General features: G+C 56.8%; 1 long non-coding RNA gene across 2 annotated transcripts; it reads right to left on the reverse strand.

Annotated features, from left to right (window-relative positions):
- Positions 1–348: 348 nt before the first annotated feature.
- LOC133044410 (uncharacterized) lies at positions 349–5,887 on the reverse strand. 2 transcript variants are annotated; one of them, XR_009689930.1, is made up of 3 exons: positions 5,737–5,887; positions 1,769–2,007; positions 349–816 (listed from the first exon to the last, which is right to left on the reverse strand). It is a non-coding gene; the product is annotated as an uncharacterized LOC133044410 (long non-coding RNA). The 2 variants fall into 2 exon arrangements; XR_009689931.1 differs by lacking the exon at positions 5,737–5,887 and adding an exon at positions 2,816–3,085.
- Between the last annotated feature and the right edge of the window lie 351 nt (positions 5,888–6,238).

Genomic DNA, 6,238 nt, shown 5'->3' on the forward strand with positions numbered 1-6,238 from the left:
GCGCCAGTGCACATGGGCCCCTGCATTTCATCAAGATTATCTACCCCTTCTGGTTGCTGTCTACACCCTATGCATTGTCCTGCCCTGTCCTTCCCAGCGTCCAACTGCCAGGGCTCCCAGAGACCCCAGACCCTGGGCCAGGATGTCCCACGTCCCTCCTGAGGCCCAACTCCTTTTGCTCCCTCCCCAGGCTCACTGACTTTCTGCCCCCGCCCCCCCAGGCTTTATCCTCGCCTCGGCTCTCTGGGTCTCTGTGTCTATCGCTCCCTCTGCCTCCTCTGTTTGTCACAGGAATTTTATTTATTGCAAGATCGACATCATAACAATATTAAAGGATGTTTAAGACATGTATTTATTGGCTGTGGTGGATCTTTGTTGCTTCGCACGGGCTTTTCTCTAGTTGTGGTGCACGGGCCTCTCAGCGGTGGCTTCTCTTGTTGCAGAGCGTGGGCTCTTAGGGCACACAGGCTTCAGTAGTTGCATCTGTTGCATCTCGCAGGCTTAGCTGCTCTGCTGCGTGTGGGATCTTCCCAGACCAGGGGCTGAACCGGTGTCCTCTGCGTTGCAAGGTGACTCCTAAACATTGAACCATTGAATAGGGAAGCCCTATTACAGAATATTTTAAAAGGAGAACCATTCACTCTTGGCTTGAGCATGGTGGCTGTGTGCCTGCACCCATGGTCTCTCCGGTCCTGACTGGTGACGGCCACTTCCAGTGTCACATGGGGAGCGAGGTCCTTGTCACCGGACGATGTCCATGCTGCCCAGATGCCGCAGAGTGAGGTACCTGATGGCTGCACCCCTACGGCCTGGCACCTATTTTAGCAAAAGGTAGGGAAGGGCACCCACTGTCAGCCCTGGGTATTGGGGGCAACGGGTGCTGAATTCCCAGACACCCCCACCCTCATCTACTGGGTGTGCTGGGTTCTCAAAGGGGGCCCAGGCACCCCCAGCTCAGCACACGGGAAGCCACAAGGGAAAGGAGTCAGTGCAGGAGGGCTTCGCCCAGTCCCCAGACACCATGTTTTCGAGGTGGGGGTGTCTCCCCAAGGCTGTGCCAGCTCCCTGGATGGCCCCTCTCCTCCCATCCAGGCCCCAGTCACAGGTGAGATCCAGCTGTGGGTGCAGTCCACACACCACCCACTGAGGTAGGGGCTGGGCTCCTTCCAGCCCTTGGTCCTCAAACCCACAGCCCCTCTCCCCCACCTCCCCATCCCTCCCTTGCTCGATCAGGACCCTTTTTCCGGCTGCTCCCCTGTGCTGGGCTGAGGGTGCCTGGGCTGCTCTGAGGATCCAGCCCTGAGGCAGCACTCCTCTCCCACCAGTAGGCCAAACCGTTCTCTGCCCCTGGAAGCCCCCCAGCCCCACCACCAGCCTTGAACCTCCTCAGAGCTGGGCCCACTCTGGTTCAGGCTATTTCCTGCTCCTGTCCCCTGCGTGTTTGCAAGTGACTCGGGTCCCGGGCTCCCATGTGGGTCGGGGCCGCAGGGGGAGGCCCCAGGGCAGCATTTCCAGGGAATTCATGTCAGCATTTCTCAAGAGCACACCCACCCCCTTCCCTACCCTCTGGGGGCTTTTCAAAAAGTCCGCTGGCATGCATTGCTGGTGAGAATGTAAAATGGTGCAGTCGCTGTGGAAAAGAGGCTGGCAATTGTGCAAAAAAAACCCCTCTTAAAACAGAATTGCCATATGATCCTGCAATTCTCTTGGGGATACTATCCCCGAGAGAATTGAAAGCAGAGATTTGAGAAGATATTTGCACACTCACATTCACAGCAGCACTATTCACAACTGCCAAGAGATGGAAGCAACTGAAGTGTTCATCAGTGGGTGAAGCATAGACAACCGTGCCTGTCCATAGGATGGAGCCGCTGTGGGGCATCTGTGCAGGCCGGGGCCCCAGAGGGCAGGCTCCACAGTTGGCTGAGCGAGGTGGGGGCTGCCCAGTCTGATTAACTCAACTCTGGATGACAAGTGACTCATAGCCGGTTGCCTCAAATCAGGGAACTGGAAAAAACCAAGTGTTCAATAAATATTTTCCTCATAACCTTCATTAATTATGTCTCTACATGGCCTGGGAGGTGTTAATTGCCTTCTATCCAGGCTCTGCTCACAGTGACAGAAGCGCTGTCTTGGGGGTGTCCTTGCCTTCTGGGCCCCACTTCTAAAGAGACTCCCCCCTGGCTCTGGCAAACTGTAGTGAGTGATGTGTGGTCAATGGTGGTGTTGGTGGTGCTCTGAGTTTCAGGGACAGTGAGGCCTGGATGTGAGAAATGGGCCCTCATCTGTGGAAATTAGGTGGCACATATGTGGGGCCTGGCCCCCTGGGCCCCTCAGCTGGGAGGGGCCCGGGAGGGAGCGGCCAACAGAAGAAAGGGGCACAGAGGAGGAGGGGGCACCGAGAACCCCATGTGAAGGCCTCTGACCTCTCCCCAGGTGTCCTTCTACCCAGAGAACCCTGCTCCTGGTCTGAGGCCTCAGTGGGCCCCGAGCTGTCTTGACCAAGGAGAGGAGGGCACCCAGAAAAGGCCAGGCTGCAGGGAGCAGGGCTGCCTACTGTTTGCTAAGTCACCTGCTATCCCATCTTCCCCTGGGCTCCTCATCCCACACCCTGGATCCAGCTCTGAGCTGTACCCGTGCCCCCCCACCCCGGCCCCAGCCCCCGACCCTGGCACATGAGCTGCCTCATTGTGCAAAGCCCTGGGGGTATGAAGTGTGGGCTGTGAGGAACTGGCCCCGGGGGGCAGCAGGGTACTGCCAGTGAAGCTCCACCACCTCCTTCAGGTGAGGTTGCTCCCATTTCACGGAGACCAACCTGTCTGTCTTCTGACCCTGGGTGGCCTTTGAGCCGGCCTGTGGGCAGTCACCCCCACTCCTATCCTTGGCACTGCTCTCTCGAGCAGGAAATGGATCCCAGCAGCTGCAGTCCTACAGGGCAGGAAGGCGGCCTCAGGGAGGGCTTTTCTGTGTCCTACTTGTTCTGTCTTGTTCAGGGCAACATATTAACTGAAGGATGGAAAACAGTGGAAATTTCAGCCTGCAGGCCCATGGAGCAGAGTTCTTCCGAGGGCGACAGTCAAGGAGAGCGCTCGCTCTCGGGGCCCAGCTGCTGCCCCTGCACGAGCTTCCAGTGTCCACCCCAGACTGTGACCCCAGGCTGAGGGTCCTCCTCTTAAGGCACTTTCTCAGCTTCTCTTCTAACTCATAGGCAGCTGCCTGGACATGGAAAAGAAGTGTTAATTGCACAGTTGTGTCTAATTCTTTGCAACCCCATGGACTGTAGCCTACCAGATTCCTTTGTCCAGGGGATTCTCCAGGCAAGGAGACTGGAGTAGGTTGCTATTCCCTTCTCCAGGGGATCTTCCCAACCCAGGGATCAAACCTGGGTCTCCTGCATTGCAGGCAGACTCTTTACCATCTGAGCCGCCAGGGAGGGAGATGGTTTATTATGATAACTGAGTTAGTGAAACAGGGATTTGCATTTATGTTTTCTTCGCCCTCATTTCTGGGGAAGAAAGTGAAAGGGGGCCTCCCCACAGGGGATTCTGGGAGCACACCCAGGGCTCCGCTGACCTGCGTGGACTTGATTGGCTTTGGCTTCTGTTCAGGCCAACCTGAAACTCCCGGTGGCCACAGGGACTGGGGGACTTGGGGACACAGTCTGTGTCATCCCCACTTGTTCCTTGCTGATGCTAGAGAGTGGGGACAGTATAGCCCCTCTGGACACCGGAGGATGTGATGCCCACTTCCTCTGTCTTGAAGGAAGCCTCGCTCCATCCTTTCATGCAAGTTCCGGCTTTATCTGGTCTTTCTGGTGAAACTGGCAAAGTGTGGTTTGAATGGGTATTTCCCTTTTTGGATAGTGATTACATAGATAATAACAAAGAGCTTCCCGTAGAGATATCCAAATACAGAATTGCAGAAGTTGCCTAGAAGTGGGGAGGGTCTGTTCCCAGCACTTCTGGGGCTGAGCTCAGGTCAAAAGTAGTACATCAGTCAACACGGTTATGCTGCCATGACCAGCAGGCCCAAGGTCTGGGAGCTTCATCCCAAGTGGCCTTGGAGGGGGCAGTGCAGGGGCCCAGATGGTCAGGGAAGGAGGGGCAGGTGAACCTTGTACTTGCTGAGTCCTGAGGGTGCCCACTGGAACGTCACTTTCCGGGGGGCCCTCCACTCCCATCCTACCCCATGCCCTGAGGGCAGAGCAGGATTCCCGGACACAGGCTCAGCCTGACACGTGACTTCCCTTCTGCTTGAGTCTGGTTCAGGGGTCATCTAGGGGGAGCTGGGCAGAGCTCAGCACACAGAGCCGTCTACCCGCATGGCAAGTGGGAGAAGCCTTCACCGGCGTATCCTCCTGTTGCCCCCAGATGCTCCCACTGTGGGAGCAGGAGATGGGAACAGGAGTAGTGACCTCCTCAGCCCCTCTCCTGCCTTTGGCCCTGTCCTGGGTGTTTGCTCACTTGAACCACCTTCTCCAGACTGTTCTGCACCCATCAGGGCCCCTAACGTATGGCCAGAGAGCACATGGTTTGAAAAGTAAGGGGTGGCCAGGCCCCCCAGCTTCCATAGACCTGGGGGTGCCCCGCGGTCCCTAGGCTGCCTCCGCCCCTGCCCCCACCCCCTTGTTCTGCTGAGTCACGTCCTGGCTCCTCTCTGGGCAGTTATGACTTCTGGTCAGTCGGAAATGTTTCTGGTTGAGCTGCCAGTGGCTTCATGTCCTTCCTGCCCCTTGAGAGGAAAATTTCAGTTCTGGAAAATTACCAGGCCAGAAAGGGAGGCAAGTTTCTGCCTTGGGGCAGTTTGAGAAAGAATTTTCCCGACTGCCTGGCTCCTGGCAACCTCTGATAGCACCCTCTCCTGACCCTCTGGCAGTGGGACCGCTGTGTCACAGACTGTCCTTGTGGACACGAGCCAGTGTGTCAGAGAAGCGGCTTGGCCCTGTGTGACAAGTGCAGGGCGAAACTGTGAGTTCAGGCATATGGACTCTTTCCAGAAAGCACAGCAAACCCCCACAACTGCCTGGAATGACTGAGAGGTGCACAGGAGCCAGGCCCTCCCCCACCTCCCAGGGTAAGCACCTGGAAGTCAGGTAAACACCAAAAGTGGGTTCAGTAGCAATCGAATCTTTAGAGCAGAAAAAATAGTTGACAGCCAGCTTGCGTAAGGCTGGAAGTCCCCCAGGGTGGGGTCAGGTCCAGAGCTCTCTGAGTGCCCCCTGCACCGCCCTGCTGACACAAGTGATGCTATTCAGGTTCATAGACATCACTGATCTGAATATTCATGCCACCCTCTTCCTCTTCTCTGGTTGAGGAGGCAACATGGCTCCTGTCTCAGCTCCCTCTGTCTCTGACTGGGACATCTGTCCCCATGAGTGGGTGTCACTCCAGCACACACAGGTGAGCCCCATCATCCCACGGAGACTCCTAAATGCTCCAGGAGGGAAACCCTGGGAAGTTTTACATAGCACAGTAGGTCTGTCCAGGGAACAAAGGACAGACCTGACCAGCCTGACCCTAACCCTAGGCATTGCCTCATCTGGGCTTCTCCATGGTCCATGCCCACCAGGCTGGCACGTGGGTTGCACCATGGGCCTCAGTCTGTCCATATGTGCAGTGGGGGAGTAAGTGGGGGTGTAGGAGAGCTCAGGGGACAAGACCACAAGCTTCCCAGAAGGGTGTGGCCTTGGGGTCACTGTCCCATCACACACTAATATTTAAGAAGCACTGATCAAACCTTTGAAAGCAGCCATGGCTTCTCGCAACTTCATGGTGCTGGCAGCACCCAGCTCCTCCCGGGGAGGTGGCAAGTCTCGGCTACTATGACCCGTCCCTGAGCTGACCAAGAGCAGCACACCTTACAGCTCTGGGGCCAGAGTCCTGGTCTCCTTGCCTCCGGTGTCTGCAGGATGGAGATCCTCCCAGAGGTTTTTCCCGCCATCCAGAAAAAGCTTCCGGCTTTCAGATGCGCCACACCCCACGGCTCATGGCCCTTTCCCCACATCGCTCCCGCCTCTGCTTGCATCACACGTCTCCTCTGGCTCTGAGCCTCCAGCCAGGGTGCTCTAAACCCCGGAGACTACCAGGCTCATCTCCCATCTCACAGCTCATACCCCTTTGCCAAGCAAGGTTTGCAGATTCAGGGTTAGGACGGAGGTATTGTTAGGGACTACTCTCCGCCCACAACCCGGCGTCTCAGCTGCTATTCAGGCACCCTCCCTCCCCAGGTCCCCTTGCTG

The sequence above is a fragment of the Dama dama genome, chromosome 23, assembly GCF_033118175.1.
Source record: "Dama dama isolate Ldn47 chromosome 23, ASM3311817v1, whole genome shotgun sequence".
In the NCBI taxonomy this organism is placed as follows: domain Eukaryota; kingdom Metazoa; phylum Chordata; class Mammalia; order Artiodactyla; family Cervidae; genus Dama; species Dama dama.